The sequence below is a fragment of the Macaca mulatta genome, chromosome 12 (assembly GCF_049350105.2).
Source record: "Macaca mulatta isolate MMU2019108-1 chromosome 12, T2T-MMU8v2.0, whole genome shotgun sequence".
NCBI lineage: Eukaryota > Metazoa > Chordata > Mammalia > Primates > Cercopithecidae > Macaca > Macaca mulatta.
The window spans coordinates 108,952,306-108,971,022 of record NC_133417.1 but is presented as its reverse complement, the minus strand read 5'-3'; the positions used below and the strand labels follow the sequence as shown (position 1 = coordinate 108,971,022).

Genomic DNA, 18,717 nt, shown 5'->3' with positions numbered 1-18,717 from the left:
ACACCAAATTCAGAGAATAGCCTCCTCAAGAAATTCATAGATTTATTCCCTTAAATCATAAAGGGTGAAAGGCTCCAGAGGGGAGTTACCTCTCTGGTCCGTCATCTACCTTTACTGCTATCCCAATAAAAGATCAAAGAATCTGGAGACCATTTAGTTCAATCTTTAAAAGCAAAGAAACTGAAATTAGGTTATCAACTCCATAAGAGAAGATAATACATAGATCTCATTTCCCATGGTATCCTCGGCGTTGGCACATGACAATATTACTTTTTTCTTCTTTTCTAATGACTGTATAAGGCCTAGAAACATTAGCTGGTTTGTCTGAAGTCACCAAACAAATGGTAAACAAAGCCAGAACTAAAACCCAAGTTATCTACAACCACCTGAGAAATAGACCACTGAAGCACTGAGAAACTGAGAATCAACTTTGCAACCAAGAGACCTTCCAAAATTTTTCTTTTTTTTTTTTTCTGGAGAAGGAGTTTTGCTCTTGTTGCCCAGGCTGGAGTGCAATGGCACGATCTCAACTGACTGCAACCTCCACCTCCTGGGTTCAGGTGATTCTCCTGCCTCAGCCTCCCGAATAGCTGGAATTACAGTCATGCACCACCATGCCCAGCTAATTTTCTATTTTTAGTAGAGATGGGGTTTCTCCATTTTGGTCAGGTTGGTCTCGAACTCCCAACCTCAGGTGATCCACCCGCCTCAGCCTCCCAAAGTGCTGGGATTACAGGTGTGAGCCGCTGCGCCCAGCCCTCAAGAATTTTTCTAAAACAACAAACCACTTTGTGTCTTTGATTCAAATTTCAATGCAAACAAAAGCATTTTTTTTGTTCTTGTTTTGGGGTGTGTTAATAATTATTTACCTACTTGCATTTCTTTTAGGTTTATTTGAAGCAACATCCGTATACTCACACTGAAAAACCAAACAAAATCAGATTCATTTTTAAATGAAATTTACAATGTAACTGAATTTGAATTCATACACACAGGTGTTTTGTTTTGGTTTTGGTAACAAGGGAATGGCATAGAACTAAATTAATAGTAACTTTTTGTCTCCTATATAATCAACAATGCTGGCCAGGCATGGTGGCTCTCACTTTTGTGATCCTAGCAATTTGGAAGGCCAAAGCAGGAAGACTGCTTGAACCCAGGAGTTCAGACTAGCCTGGGCAACATAGAAAGAACCCATCTCTACAAAATTCTTTTTAAAAAATCGTTGCTGGCTTTATATCAAGAACTTTAAAATGAAAAAATATCTGTGCCCAGGTCCTCCCGCTTCCAGAAATTCTGATTTAATTGGTCTAGGATGGGGGAAAGGATTGATACTAAGTTTTTTTCTTTATTTTAGATAATAACTTTATTGAGATATAATTCAGGTACTATAACATTTGCTGTTTTAAAGTGTAAAATTCGGAGACTTTTTAGTATATTCACAAAGTTATGAATGAATCACCACTATCTGACTCCAGAATATTTTCATTACTCCATAAAGAAAGACCATACCCATTTACCATCACCCCGCTTCCTCCCTCCCTTAAATCCCTGGAAACCATGAATCTACTTTGGCCCTATGAATTTGTCTGTTCGGGACTGTTTTTATAAGTAGAATCATACAATATGTGGCTTTTTGTGTCTGACTTCTTTCACTTAGCATAATGTTTTCAAGGTTCATCCATGTTGTAATGTGCATCAGAACTTCATCACTCTTTATGACCAAATAATATTCCATTGTATTATTTTGTTTTTGTTTTTGTTTTTTCTATTCATCACCCTTTGGTTATATGAATAATGCTGCTATGAGCATTTGCATCCAGATTTTTATGTGGACATATGTTTTCAACTCTCTTAGGTATTTGCCAGCAGTAAAATTGCTGAATCATATGGTAACTCTGTGTTTAACTTTTTGAGGAATTGTCAAACTGTTTCCAAAGCAACTGCACCATTGTACATTCTCACCAGCAGTGAATGAGGGCTCCAATTTATCCTCATCCTTGCTGACAGGTGGTATTGTCCATCTTTTCTATTGTAGCCATCCTAGTGAGCATGAAGTGATATCTCATTATGGTTTGATTTGCTATTTCTCTAATAAGTAATGATGTTAAGCATGTTTTCATGTGCTTATTAGTCATTGGTCTATTCTTTTTAGAGAACTCTCTATTCAGATCATTTGCCCATTTATTAACTGGTTAGGTTATTTCTCTTTTTATTATTGAATTATTAGAGTTCTTTATACATTTTTTACACTTTTTTTTTTTTCTTCTTGACAGTCTCAATCTGTCACCCAGGCTGGAGTGCAGTGGCACAATCTTGGCTCACTGCAACCTCTGCCGCCTGGGATCAAGCAATTCTCCTGCCTCAGCCTCCCGAGTAGCTGGCATTGGAGGTGACCACCACCACTCCCAGCTAATTTTTATATTTTCAGTAGAGATGGGGTTTTTCCATGTGGGCCAGGCTGGTCTAAAACTCCTGACCTCAGGTGATCTGCCTGCCTCAGCCTTGATACAAGTTTCCTATCAGATATGTGATTTGCAAATGTTTTCTCTCATTCTGTGGACTGTCTTTCATATTGGCTTAAAAGTTCCCCCACCTAATTCTAATATTCAATCGGGTTGAAAGCCACTATGGCCTAGTGGAATTCACCTGACAACATATTTAGAATCACCTGGAGAAATCTAAAAGCCTTTGGTTTTCCAAGGCCAATTAAATCAGAATCTCTAGGTATAGGACCCAGACATCCATTCATATTTTTTAAGTTTCTCTAGTAATTCTAGATGGCAGTCAAGTTTGAGAACCAGTGGCCTAACAGAGGAAACCTAATTTCTTATCCTCAGATAGGCCTCCACAGGCTTTTCCAACCTCATTTCCTTAAATCGAAACCCTCCTAATTAGACAGACCATTTAAGCCAACATCCCAGGAACACACTGTGAGCATTCCTACCTCCGTGCTTTGTCTACTAACTCCTTGGAACGGAGCACCACTCCCTTCTCAGGTATCAAAATGATTACTATCTGTATCACTCACTTGACATTTGGTCGAGTTCTACCTTTTGAACAACTCTTGTTTCACATGCTTCAATTTGCTTAGCTTTGGATTCACGTACAATTCCCCCAGGCCCCTGGTTTCCAAGTCTCTTGACAGAAAGGACCACATATTATGCTTCTTTACATAACACAGTATGACTAATAGACTCTCATTAAATAATTGTTGAGTGAAAGATGGTGATCCTGCTGTACTGTTGTTATCAGCAGCTAGGTTTGACTACCATCTCATTAAATCCTTGTTCAAAACCTGTGTCAACAACTTTAACTTCACTTATTATTTGTTCCACAAATATTTTGCAAAAGCACTGAAAAGTAAACATGCAAAGAATTAAAAGGTTCAACCTGTCTTAATACAAACATCCAATTTTTTTTTTTTTTGATTTATTTTGTTTGTTTCCTTTTTTCACTTTGAAGGAGACATTAGGTCAGTTCTGATTGGAAGAGCAACCAGCTCCAGCAAGCAATGCCTGCATCTCCCCTCCTTTTCAGAGAATGCAGCTTAGGCATTTGTATTCTGCTTGCTCACCCCCCTGGGAATTTTGTTTCTATTGCTAATTATTTGGATTTTGTTTTAATGCACATTCAAATTCTTGCTGATCTGCCTTGTTAGCTGATTTAAAGAAAAAGATGAGAATGACAATAGGACTTCTTCATGGGGATAAAAAAGGGAGTGCGGGTGGGCTGGAAAGAAACCTCAGATGGCTCCCCAGTTTGACTCTCTCCCAGCACCCACAGTGAAGTGGAGAGAGGGAAGGGAGAGGGAGGAAAGAACAAAAGCTATGGCATCTAGAGTCCAGTGGTTTGCTGAATATGTCCTGTCTAACTCAGGGTGTGACGTGTTCCTAAGATGCACATGGGAGAGAAGAATTGATTTCCCAAAAATGAATGGCTTTCAATTCCTGTCCTTGGGCAGCTCATGATCTGATGGGGAAGAAAGATGTAAATAGACCCTACTTTAAACATAGTGACACAGTGATCTGCACAAAACTTCTGAGTTGGCATCTAGAGTCCAGTGGTTTGCTGAATATGTCCTGTCTAACTCAGGGTGTGACGTGTTCCTAAGATGCACATGGGAGAGAAGAATTGATTTCCCAAAAATGAATGGCTTTCAATTCCTGTCCTTGGTCAGCCCATGATCTGATGGGGAAGAAAGATGTAAATAGACCCTACTTTAAACATAGTGACACAGTGATCTGCACAAAACTTCTGAGGGGAACTGGGGAACCAGCTAAGGATCTACGGAGATGACTGCTGACCTGAGTCCTGAAGGATTATGCATACATGGATTTGACCAACTTTTACTAAGTAAAAGTTAACCTGGCTAAGATGTGTCTTTGTGTTGGGGACTGGGGTGAGGTGGGAGAGTGTGTTTGGCCTGGGGGTGAGTTAGGGGACTGTGGGGAGGATAAGACAAAGAGAGAAAAAGAGCAGTCTGGGCAAGGGAGATGAGGAGGGTAAGAAAGAGTGTGGCAGACTTGGGGAATTACAGCTACCTTCTTTTTGCTGGGCCATGAGTTATGAAAGGGAAGATTGTCAAAGTGAGCATAGTTCACTCCATTAGAGAGCCTGGGCTCTCTTCTGAAGGTGATGAAGATCTATTGAAGGCTTTTATGCAGAAAAGTGCTAAGATTTTGCTGGAAAAGAGCTTGAAAACTATTTGTTTTGAATAAGGCCATTTGATGAAAAGCCATCCAATTTATTGTTCATGTTTACTTTCCTCCCTCTTCTTTGTCAACATAGATCATTTTTAAATTAGTTAGCTCTCAAGCACAGATACTATATTTGAAATAGTTTGCTTACTATGTGTTAATATGTGACGAACAACCTCCTAGTTTAGAGTTCAAGCTGAGTTCAAGGTTGGCTGATAAAATCTCTTGTTTCTCAATATTTATATCCTCATAACATTTGGTCCCACTTTGGTTCATGTCAATAATTCAGGGAAGCCTAAATGGGAAACTATCTCATAAGACCTCAGAATCTCTATCTGCTTTGCAAGACACTAAAATGAAAGAAATTTACTTTTGGTGCTAGAAAAAGATAACCAGTGACTCTCAGTGATATTGAATATGTGTGATCATTGTGACTTTGAGTAAACACAGTAATTCTGATTTCTCTTATTTTCTTTTAAAATGGGGCATGTGTAAAAATGCACACCCCTTGCTCTATGACAGTGAAGTAAAAACATGGAGAAATCAAAGTAGCTGATAATCAGAATATCAGGTGACATTTGGCTTTGACATGTATTTTGGTCCTCTGAGTTTCTGAAAATCCACAGTACTTCAAATAATGTAAGAACATACTACAAATGTAAGGACATATCTAGACTCAGAAGTAACCCAAATATTTAGCTCCCTTGTCCTAACTTCTGTTTGATTTCTTTTTGCTTTCCAGTTCATGCTAGGAGTAGAAGACATTCTTCTTAGGCTACTTGGGTATTAGCAGACCCAGCCCTTTCCCTATGAATATTTGATTTTCCTTCTTGTGGGTGTTCAGGTAAGGTCTACCTAGGTCAAACCTACTAGGTTAAAAGGAACATTGTCAACCCATCCATTTTCTTTGCTTACGTTATCAAAAGATTGGCCTGACTGACATTTCTCTAACTGAATTGACAAGTTGTTTTGATGATGAATTTAGTGCTTTGCTTTTCAAAGCCTTTCCTAGCAGCTAAACCAGCTAAAGGTGTGGAGACAGGAAGCACTAACCTCAAACCTCTTTCCCTCACAGCTCCTGCTTAACAACAGGCAACATGAAGAGTGAGACTGGAGGTGAGAAGGTACTTATCTGCTGCTTGTGAGCAAGGTACTGAGAGCTAAAAGATTCCCCACAGATAATCTGTGAATCTTGTGATATAGTCGACTTCAGGAAAATTGAAGTTGCTTGAACTTCCATGAGAATGGCAGTGGGTGGTGGGGAAGCTTGGTTACAAAAAAAAAAAAAAAAAAAAAACTTGCCGTTTACACCTATTATAAACAGGTCAATTACCATATTTAGTAACGAGGTCAACCCTTTGCACAGGTGGGGTGGTAACCACCTCTAAGGTGTGGCTCCCAGCATCAAAGAACTCTGAGCTTAAAAGGACCCTCCCACCAGCTCAGTTAATGTTTAGATTTCCAAAGAAAATGAAGCCTAAAATGCAATATGGGAAACACATTGGCTTAATTTAGTATCTATGGCTTACATTCATAGGGCTATAAAATGCTCTTTCTTATTTTATCTCATCTGAACTCTATATTATCTCATCTGAACTCAGATATATATATCTGAACTGTGAAGTAAATAGGCAGGACAGTCATCTTTATGCCCATCTTACAGACAGGGAAACTGAGGTCAAAGAGGTAGATGAGTTGTCCAAGGTTACAGGAAACATAAGTGATCCTTGAAATTTAAGCTCATACCTCATGACTTCTAATCTACTGTTCATTTCCCTCTGCCATGTTGCATCACAATTTCAACACAATTTCAGTGATTGGTTCTAGATCCTCTCAAAGTTGGACTTGATAGGGAGGATGGTACTAGATGTCTGGAGTGAGGGTTAGGGAGGAGATTACCATTAAGTAGGGAAGTGAATGGAATGGGAAGAGGATCAGAACAAAATAAATTTCATTTTCCCCATCATTTTATTAGAGTCTTATCCTGCAAAAAAAAAAAAAACCACTCAACTGGAAGGAAACTTGGAGATGATCTACGTCAATCCCTTATTTTAAAAAAGAGGCCATTGGGGCAAAAAAAGAAGAAGAAGTAAATGACTTTTCAAACAAGGTCACACAAATAAGGGGAGAGCTAAGATATAATTTATTTATTTAGACATCTAGAAGTAATGTTTTAAATCATGAATGGACAGAAAAACAACTTTGTTCATTCAGCAAGACTGAATTTATTTCATGCTCCTATCTAGAAAAAATTTGTTTCCATATTTTTTGCCTCTAATGCACATATACAAAACATTTTGCTTACAATTTTGAAGCCTTCCTAAAGGTCACAGATGGATCCCAAATAAGGCCTACAGACAGTATGATCACATCAAATGATCTCATAAATTATTTCTGATGCACAAGTAATAATTATACCATTGAGATCTTCCATTCTAGCTTACCCAAGTGTACAAAAGGGATTGAACATAGACATGAGTCAACACATAAAGTCACATTTCAGTCTGAACTTCACTAGGAAAATCCTTAACTTCGGGGCTTTTGTGAATTACATTTGTTTGTCATTTTTTTCTTTTTCTTTCTCATAGCACCATAGAGAAATAAAATGACACATAGACACTGGTGAACCAGACAGTAAAGTCAGCAGCACTCAAGAGTGGAACATGTACTGGGAAGCTAAAGAAGCAGTTAGAGAGCTGGAATACATGATTAATTAGCAATGTGATTTTCCTCCAGAATCTAAGAACTTTATCAGGTTCCATTTATACACATCATAGTCTGACTTTCTTTTGCAGTTGAGAAATCAGGTTGTAAGATTCTAATTATCTGGTTTCCTTTTAAAAATTCGGACTGAACAGAATTTCATGTGTTAGGTAGAAACCAAAAACAATGAAAGCTTCTACTTTCAGCCGTCTTGCCCTGTGATATTTGTGAGCATACTGTGAAGGTGACGCTGATTTCCCTGGCATAGAAGAGCACCTCCCTCCTGACCACAGAGCTGGTTAAGTTACTGTAACTTTCCTCTGAGTACATTTCCTGTTCAGGCCCAGGATGCCCTTCGACACGTGACCATCTGTCCACTGGCTCCTTTTCAGGCTCTGTAAGGGGTAGGTTCCCCCACAAGACAACCTGGTGGTTGCTCAGGAACCTGTGAGACAAACTGTGCTCCCTGAGAAGAAAGGGGGACTCAACAGTCTACGGCTCTGATAACCTTAGCTGGTGGCCTGGCTTCCTTCTGATAAGAGAAAGAGAAGTACAAAACATTCACCAGACTGTAGCACCTTTCCCCATCCTCTCTGAGCTTCAATTAAGATAAAAACAAAGCTATTCATGACCCACCATGCTTTGAATGGACCCACTTTTTCTCCCAGAAATTCATGTTAAAATGAAAAAATGGTAATAATAATGCAGGTTATGGTTTAAAATAATTCTGTGGTCATTTCATCTAGTTTTCTGTTGACTGTTATCTTGGAACTCTTCCCATTTTCACAAGAAATGAACGTTTAAGGAAAATCTCTTCACAAAAAAAAGGTGGGGGGGGGGACTTTGAATAAGCTTGATAACCATGCATATATAGTTGTCCTCTGGATCCATGGGGGATTGGCTCCAGGACTCCTGCAGATACCAAAATCCATGGAAGCTCAAGTTGTGCAATTGTTGGTCTTCTGTATCCATAGCTTCTGCATCCCACAAATACTGTTTTTGATCCATGGTTGATTGAATCCACAGATGCATAACCCATGGATATGGAGGGCCAACTATATGTTGTCTCATTCCAGATCCCAAATGAAAACAGATGGCACACACAAAAGTGGGCAAGAGTAGAAGGATTATTTATGAAAGGACTGTTGGCAAAGGTGTGGCGACAGCAGAACCACAAGGGGTAGTGCCAGAGCCTGTGACTTGCAGCAACAGAATTATGACCACCCTTAGGTCTAAAGAGACCAGGGGACAGCGAAGTTACCAGAACCAGAAGGAAAGAGAGTAGTGAAGAGGAGGCCACCATGACAGAAGCAATGACTTCCATCAAGAAAAGCAGACCAAGCAACCAGCCTTGGCCAAGATTGTGTATGTCACAACTATCAGTTACACCAAGCACATTAACTGTTCTTGACAGAAAGTACGGTTTTAAAACAAAATCTAAAGAGGTTTTAGTTCGAACAAGGACAAATGATTATAGGTAACAATAGAAATAGAAATAGAATCCTGATTAATAAATTTACTAATTTATCACACCTGTAATCCTAGCATTTTGGGAGGCTGATGCAGGTGGATCACTTGAACCCAGGAGATGGAAACCAGCCAAGGCAACATGGTGAGATCCCATTTCTACAAAAATTACAAAAATTAGCTGGGTGTGGTGGTACCTGGCTGTGGTGGCATGTGCCTGTAGTCCCAGCTCCTTGGGAGGCTGAAGTGGGAGGATCACTTGAGCCTAGGAGGTCAAGGCTGCAGTGAGTGGTGATCGCACCACTGCACTCCAGCCTGAGCAACAAAGTGAGACCCATCTCAAATAAATAAATAATTTACTAAAGAAGTTGCTTTTGGTCAGCACTAATCCAAGCCCCACCTTTAACCTTTATTTGTGTTCCTACACAGGCAGACACTATAATATAGAGGACACTTGTTCTTGTCCTCTTAAAAAAGTTATTGTGCTACATATAACTGTCAGAAAGTAACTCAAAGGTCAGATAGTTCAGTAGCAAAAAGTCCCATCTGAGCACCAAGACCTAAGACATTCATTTTTGAGAGGGAAAAGTTATCAAAAACAATCAATGAGTACTTTCTGAGAAGAAATTTTGATGTGTCAGAGAATTGTCCTTTGGTATTCTGACTTCTGCTGTGACAGCGTCATTCATTCATTTATTCATCAAGTACCTAATGTACTTGATTCTTAGGAGATGGAAAGATGTAAAAGACACAGCTGTTTCATCCTAGGAGAAATCCTAAGGCAAGTACACAATCAGCTACTCTCTGAAGCCATCTGTGGTACATGGACCCTATAAAGCGTCATTGATAGTCACGTGAAAGAGGCCTTGTTTCCAGACAGGATGATTCTGGAGGCTTTTGCAGAGGCTTCACATTTAGCTGAGCCATAAGGTCTGGGGCAAATTTAGACAGGCTAAGATCATGGAAATGACCTTAGTGTGAAGGTTTATTGGGAACTGGCAGAGCATTCCATTTATGTAGGATGGAAACAGATGAAGATGGCCGGTACCAGTCATGGGGAGCCTTAAATGCCAAGAAAAGGCACATGGATCTTACCAGAAAGACCACGGGAGATGCTGAAGATGTCTGAGTTGAGAATGTTGTGGTACATGCTGCTTTGGGAAGGTTAGCATAACCTTGAGGAGTGCAGCAAGCAATCTTGGCTGCCCTTGGCTTGGAGCAAGGGAAGAGCTGAGGCAGAGACCAATCAGGAGGCTGATGCAAGAGCACTGATGTGAGTTCATCAGGCCTGAGCTGCAGAGGTGGCAGCTGGTATGAAAGGGTCGAACAAGGCATTGGTGCTCAGTTTTACAAACTGATAGTGAACAGGAATGGAAACTGACCCAGAGTTCATGCACTCGGTAAGGGTGTGAGTGGAGGTACCATTGACAAAATCAGGTAAGTTAAGAGGAAATTTGTTCATCCTGGGGGAAAGATCCAGAAGTTGTTAGAAGCACAGGACTAGAGTTCAAGGAAGCCAGTTGAGGACAGAAATGTACATTAGGAAGTTCATATGTATTAGGATGACAGTTAATATTAAAACCGCTAAAAACCATCACCTGTGCTGTAATCCATCCCTATCACTCAGAGATGCCACCCAGCAATGCAGGATGTGAGTGCTCTGGGACCAAAACTTCCTAAACCCAAAGCAACATAAACTCAGGTGCAGTGTGACCCAGTCCCTACCGTTCATAGGTCAAATCTGCTATTTTCCTCTGATCTCTTAATGTTAGAAAGACAATCTAAGGGGACAACGTAGCAAGAGTACCTTAACTTACATGAAAGTGGAACCCGTACCAAAAGCCACCAAACAACTCCCCAAAATCAAATCTTACTATCCTAAAAGGTTGCCTGTAGTCCAAATAGAAGGTAACCAGGGAATTATAGCTTTCTGTACACATATATTATTATAGTAATTCAGTTAACAGATCAAAAGAAAACCCATAGGTATAAAGAGAACTCCTCTATTAATTTATTATTTTCTAAATATATGTTTTAATCTAGTAACCAAATTTGAGAGCCATATTTTCCTCCTGAGCCACTATTATCCTGATCCCTCATTCAAAACAACTCTGTAATGAAGACAACAGTACATTTTTCCTGTCTGTTCCATTCTGCCTAAATCACATACCTCTGAAGAATCTGCTCAGGGTCATCTTGTCATATACAGAACCCCCAGGTAAATATCATGGCCCAGAAGTTTACATAATTACTGTGTTGGACCTCAACATTGCATAGGAAAATAGGAGACAGCAAAGGCAGCATTGCCCCCTTAAATCCAGCAGTCATTTCTAAGCACATTAGCAGCATCTAGGATCCCAGTTAGCAATCCCTGCAAGAGATTTCAGAGATGGCTGGTTTGTAATTTCTTCTATTTGCTCTATCAGGTCATAAGAGCATCCACAAGGGGTGGGGTAGTTGAGCTGCCTTGTTAGACCTGACAAAAGCTAGCTTTTTAAAAAATTCCACCTCAGAAGCACTTTTAAGCCAGAAAGTAGACCTGAGATATCCTCCAGCCCAAACTCTTCATGTATCAGATGAAGAAACCAAGGCCTAGAAAAGTTCTGTCACAGCATGACAGACTAATACTCCTAATCACATCCCCCACCTTGAGAAATCCTTGGGATTAGCTTTTGAGTTTGAAAAAAGAGAGGGCAAAAGAATAGCGGACTGGCCTCCCTAAGCCAAGGTCAAGCAACCATATCCTTGTTCCAAAACACACAGGGAAATGCTAAGATTAACATCCCTGACTGGAAACTGGAGCCCCGCCCATAATGTTGGGCAGGGTTGGTTTGAACCCTGTGACCCTGTGATCTCAGCCATGAGCTGAGGTCAAGCCTAGCCATAGTGTGCATTGTTGAGGGCTCAAGCAAGAATTTAAAGTATAAATGGGCTAAGTCTTCAGAGAGAAGGCGTGTATTACCCAGTAGCCCTTGTTGATGTAGGTTTAACACTATGACCTACTCTGAGAGATTTGTTTGTTTTTAACCTCAGGTTCACCAGTATAGAATCACTCATCTACCATAGCATCATCTAACTTATCTCTACCCCCGTAAGTCTCTTCTCTTGCTCCCCATCTTCTTAGAGGTTTGTCCTCCTCTCTCTAATACACCCATCTCCTATGCAACCCTCCCCATCTCCTTGAGAAAACTGCCCCCACCCTCTTTTTTTCCTCTCTCTCCTCCTCCTTTCTTTCCTAATAATAGCCTTCTCTACCTTCCAGCCCTGCAATGCTACACATACACACACTCTCTCTGCCCCCCTCCCCTCAGGTCCAGCACTTGGCTCCTTCCACATGTCAAATATACTTAAGTCACTAAGCCATTTGCAAACATTTATTGTTACATGCACAAAATACCATGGTAGATATTTTAGATGATATACGTTCCTAACTGTCTTTACCTTATCTATTTCCTCTCCTTTTCACTGTCTCTGTTTTGTCCCCCTCCACTTTTTCTTAATCCTGTGAAGTCTTATCCTCCTTCTCCATGTCTCTGCCTAAACTCAAAAGTCCCAGCTGGTGTTTCAGCCAAATCCCAAACCATTATTCACACCTTTCCCTCCTATGTTTAACGCCATTAACCACTATCTTTTTGAAACTCTTTCCCTCGTTGGCTTTAGTGGCATTCCACTAGCCTCACTGTCCCCTTGCCTCTCTCACCACTTTCTCTGTCTCCTTCACTAGCTAACCATCCTTTTCAGCTGACTCCCATCAGAGCCAGTTTCCAAATTCAGCTCCACTTTCTGCTTTTCTACAGTTATGCCCTCTCCTTTTGACTAGCCATCCATTCCCATAACTTCAGCTTCATTCCAAAGATGAGGATTCTGAAATATTTTCTTCTTACCCAGGCCATTACTTCAAAATGACTTGAAAATAAAGTTTGAATTTCTGTTATCAGTATTCAATCCTTTGCCTAACTGGATTCTCCCCTGCTTCTCCATGACCTCACACATTCAGATTTGCCATCTGTTCTGAGAACATGAAACAGTACTCCTGGTTTAATTTCTTTATTAATCCACCTTCTCCTTCCTGAGACAACACAGCATGGGTAAGAACATGAACCCCAGAGCAAGCAATCCGGATTTACACACTTAGTAGCTTTGTGACCATAAGCAAGATGCTCTACCCACTCTGTGCTTCAGTTTCCCCATCTATGAAATAGTATAATCATAGCAATCATAGTAACTACCTCATAGGACTTGGGGGAAGGTTAAACGACTTAATACGGGGAAAGCCAGGCAGAATGCTACCTGGCACATTATAAGTAAAAATAAATGTTAACTAGCAATTATTGTTAATAACATTCATTCAAATCTTGTCTACTGTCCAGTCTAATTCCCAACTCTCCATAAAGGCTTACCTTTCTACATAAATCTTACCAGAGTATTTGTTTTATGCTTCCTCATTTTGTTACTAATTCATTCATTTCCTTCCTCAACAAATATTTATGGAGTAACTACATGCTTACAGCATTGTGCCTAATACAGATGTCAGAAGGATGAATAAGACATGATTCTGCCTTCAAGGAGTTCATAGTCTAGTGGAAAAGAAAATAGATGTGTCAATACACAATAATAATTTGGAGACACTTGAGAAGGAAAGAAGTCCCTCTCTTTGCCGTTTGGGGTCTCAGAGAAGGCTTCTTCAGGTGAGAGGTATAGAGGACATGTCAGATTATAAAAATAATGTATGCAGACCAAAGTCCTTAAGTCATCAAATAGCATGGTGAGGTAGTGACTGCCAAGTGGTATTTATCTGTTTCCAGATGTTATATCCTCCTGTTATATATAATCTACTCAACTAAAACATAGAGGCTGTAAAAGCAGAGAGAACTCAGTTAACTACCTAATTACTTGTACTACACAATACTTGTGTACTGATTTTACATATATATATATACACTTTTTTTTTTTTTTTTTTTTTTTTTTTTTGAGACAAGTCTTTCTCTGTCACCCAGGCTGGAGTGCATTGACACAATCTCTGCTCACTGCAACCTCTGCCTCCTAGGTTCAAGCAATTCTCCTACTTCAGCCTCCCCAGTAGCTGGGACTACAGGTGTGCACCACCACGCCTGGCTAATTTTTGTATTTTTAGTAGAGATGGGGTTTCACCATGTTGGCCAGGCTGGTCTCAAACTCCTGACCTCAGGTGATCTGCCTGCCTTGGCCTCCCAAAGTGCTGGGATTACAGGTGTGAGGCACCACACCCAGCCTATATTTCTTTTTATATTCTCTGAGACTCCAATGGAGATTAAAATATGAGAAGTTTAATAAATATTTGTTAAGTTGAGCTACACTTCCATCAGAACTCCTCTTCCAAGACCACAACAAAGGCTGAAGTCCCCAGAAGCTTCTTCAAGGAGGTGGATCTTTCACCAGAAGTCTAACATGAAAGACAAATAGATTACATGGTGGACTGTGAGCCAATAAGGTGATTCAGATGTTGCAGAAAAGGGCTCACAATTAGATCAGAGGCCAAAATGAACTATGAATGAGTAGTTCTGAATGACAGCATCAGGAACCATTAACCTGGTTACACTGTCAGCCAGAGTACCCAAGATAATGAAGATGATGACAAAGAAAAAGATGACGACAATGGTGATGCAGAGATAAGGGAGCAGCTCAAAGTTAAGTAAATTCTCCACCACCTTGCAGGTTCTCTTCCAGCAATGAAAACAGAAGCACGTGTAACCTGCATGGTGACACCAGACTAAATAAACATGCCTTTGAAATTAACATTGAAATAGTGAGAAGTCTAAACTCTTTTTTCCAAGCCTTTACCAAATGACTGAGTAGTTCTTGATCCTATCCAGGGCACTTCTCTTCTAGTGTTTGGAGTCATCAAAATGAGATTAACAAGGAAAAAATTAGATACTTGCATGCAGCCACCTCTCTGTGGGGCCTGAGTTACCTTCCCCCCAGCTTCAGGCACCAATTCTCATGCTATAGTTATCAGGCTCAAAGCTCTGAGTGAATTGTCTTGGTTTTTTGGTTTGGGGTTTTTGGTGCTAACACCCTGTCATTGGCCAAAACCGGCCAAAGAAATCACCGTAAAAGAGACACAGATATCTTAACACAGCTTAACCAGAGACCTGTTCAGTCAGTCACAAAACCACCCAGATGTAATTTTTCCAGATGCTCAGCTCAACTATCTACTGAGGAGAAAAGTTCCAGCCTCTGTGAAGTTCCATAAATAATACATTTCTTGAAGAAAAAGGCAAACAAAAATTTAACCAACATGAAAAAGAGAAGATTCTATCCTTGCCATGACCTGCTGGGAAACAATTGTGCTTTGAAGGAGTGTCTGTCCTCTGATTTTTAGACAACAAAGTCTGAAATGAATTGTGTATCCTTATCAATGCTACACTAGTTAATAAAGGGCTTTTGTGTTAGAGATGATAAATCACAACAAAATTTTCTTCTGGGATGTTGGTGGCATAAAAATTTTCATCTTGTAAATGTCAGCACACTGCATGCAGGAAATACTTGGAGAAAGATATCCACACAAGATAAAAGCCAAATGGTAATCATATGGCATTTCTCCACCCTTGAAAAAAAGAATAAAGACGTTAAAAAGGAGGAGGGTCTATGTCTTAAAGAAGGGAAGGCAGCGAGATCCTCTCCCCTTCCATAGTAAAAGTTTGAATGTGAGAGCTTTGAAGTTACAATCACAGATTCATTTCTATTTCTAATCTATCTGTGGCAATGACTCATTCCATTTCCTGGTATTGATATATTGATATTAATTTTACAGTCCTTGCTGTAAACGTCCTTGCTGGATGGTCGCCTTAAAAAACACAATGTGGGCCGGTGGTGCAAGCCTGTAATCCCAGCACTTTGGGAGGCCGAGACAGGCGGATCACGAGGTCAGGAGATTGAGACCATCCTGGCTAACACGGTGAAACCCCGTCTCTACTAAAAACACAAAAAAAACTAGCCGGGCGAGGTGGCGGGCGCCTGTAGTCCCAGCTACTCGGGAGGCTGAGGCAGGAGAATGGCGTAAACCCGGGAGGCGGAGCTTGCAGTGAGCCGAAATCGCGCCACTGCACTCCAGCCTGGGCGACAGAGCGAGACTCCGTCTCAAAAAAAAAAAAAAAACAAACACAATGTGTTAACTAGGACATGGTAGTAGAATAAAACAAATCCTTAAGCAATGCCTATACTTTTGAAATATCCATCAAATTTACTTGAAATGACAAAATATCCAGTCAATTTCTTTTAACAGAAAAACTGGCCACCACGTTTTGGAAGTCATGTAAATGTGGCAACCTGTTGATTTTTCGACATCCATCTTTTCACCTTACTTTCCAAAGCCCAGTCTCAGAACAACCCTTAACTGTGAGAAACGAATTACTTCTTTCCATATACAACTAGCTCAGGGGGGTGGGAGAAAAAAAAAAGAAAGAAAGAAAAAAAAAAAACAACTAGCTCAGGAGAGTCGTTGGCTGAAGATTAGAGTAAAAATAAAATTTTTAATTACTTTGCTTTGCTGATGACTTTTTATTAAATGTCAGTTATTTTCCTGCCTTCCGTGCCTCTCTCAGAAAAATAAGTGCTGAGGGGAAGGCACTGGAGAAATTAGCTCTGTCCAAACTGGCCATTTTGACAGGTTTTTGCCCAAGTTTTGGAGAAGTGAAAAGGAATGGCCTCATGGAAAAATAAGCGGTATTATGGTGATTTTTCTCTTCATACTGCATGATTAGGCTTCCTAAGAAAAATAGCCAATATGGCCTGAAACATGTGACCAATGTCATGTATTTTGTGCATACCATCCTTCTATCATCAATCCCAGAGCATTTCCCTTTTAAGGCTCTGTAGTTCTGGGCTGGACTCCTATCCCAAAGTCCAGCAAAATCCTCTCTGTGGATCTCAGTTGTGCAATTATCCAAGTCTGGTAGAAAAGATGCAAAGGGTTTATCTAAGTTATGGTTTCCTCACTCTTCCTAAATCACACTTCTTTAACTTAGCCATAAATATCTCTCTACACTGTCATCCAACTCATAGGGAATCAGGTTGGACTTAACCTTTATAGAATAAATATTTTAAGCTATGCTATGAACAAATAAGTTACATTTACATTATTAAATTAATAGAAAAAAGAACTATTCTTCATATACATACATACCCATACATTATTAACGGAAAGAACGACTATTCTTCATACACATACATACACACACATGCGTGCACACAGATACACATCTCAACACAGGCATAACAGTGGTTTCTCAGACCTAGCTAGGACAATTACACTTTGACCAGAGAATTTCCTTATCTGTAATTTCTTAATGGAAGGTGTATACGGAGAAAGGGAAAGCACACAAGAAGCTTTGCACTATTTGATTAGAATGCATCATAATTTTTTTGTGTGTGTGTGAGACTGTTGCCCAGGCTGGAGTGCAGGGGTGCGATCTCAGCTCACAGCAACCTCCGCGTCCCAGGTTTAAGCAATTCTCCTGCCTCAGCCTCACAAGTAGCTGGGATTACAGGCGCCCGCCACCACACCCTGCTAATTTTTTTGTATTTTTAGTAGAGATGGGATTTCACCATGTTAGCCTGGCTGGTCTCCAACCCCTGACCTCAAGTGACCCACCCGCTTCAGCCTCCCAGAGTGCTGGGATTGCAGGTGTGAGCCACCGCACCCGGCCGAATCATACATTTTTTTATGTTGTCATTCTTTTCTTGCTCCTAAGTTTTCTTATAGGAACAGACTGGAAAAGTGTCCCCTTCACTCCCATCCCTTTCCTTCTTCATTAGATAGTCACTCAGTATCAAATGCTAAACATTATTAGAAAAGTGAATTGGCATTTGAAAAGTAAATATATCTCAAAGCAGAAAACAAAGGCCCTACGTGTGTGGGGCCTTTTAATAAGGCCAGCTAGCCCCCTTTTAATAAACGTTCTAAAGAAAACATGCAAAGTTTTGAGTCTTACCAAAAACTCTTCAAAAGAGAGTGAATAAGTTGATGACAGATAGGTGTCCACAAAGCACATCAGAAAAGTATTTAGTGTACAATTAACAATTTTAAATAGTTTTCAGTCAGGGTAGGCTTCCTTTGACTAACAAATTAAGAAATTTTAAATATTCTTTTAAATAAGTTTTAGACCTTTTTAAAATAAAATTTAAGGATTCTTATAGAATATATTTGGTAGCTGTAAATGCTTGGTACCAGATCTCATTGCCAACTCATGTCTTTCATTATATCAACACGTTTTATAAATATACACAATTTGTGCTCACTGGTACATCAGCCCATAATATAAATGGGTATATATGCAACTACTGTACCTCTGAAGATTGGAAAATTATACTCTTTGGGCTACATACACTTAATGTTTAAGAATAACAACAAATAATGCAGTCTCTGTACTGCCAAAATAAGAAAGAAAATTGAAGACACTGGCTTTTCAATGTATCTTTCAGGGGAAATAACTGTCCTTATTTAAGCATGACTGTTGACCCCTATCAGTCCAGTTTTTGAACCAAGCGGGGGCCTTTTTCTAACTCTGAGAACAAGTTGAATGAGCATCTTACTCCAGTCCTCCCGAGCAACAAGTTCTTTCTGTTAGGAATTGTGCTTGTGATTTTCCGAAGTTAATTTAACCCTGGATTTACCTGGGTCCATGAAATTACAAATCACACCATGTTAGATGGAACAGCATAATAATCAACAACACTGGCTCTGAAGTCAGACTAAGGTGGTTCAGACCCTGCCTCCAATAGCTGCCACCTGTACATCCCTGGGCAAATCCCTTAATGTGCCTACCCCTCAGTCTCTTCATCTGAAATGAAGTTAACTCTAATACCTACC

At 40.0% G+C, this 18,717-nt stretch overlaps 1 protein-coding gene across 3 annotated transcripts in view; it reads right to left on the bottom strand.

The window, feature by feature from the left end:
- The window catches only part of CD28 (CD28 molecule), a 68,935-nt gene that overhangs the window by 12,013 nt on the left and 38,205 nt on the right, over positions 1-18,717 (bottom strand).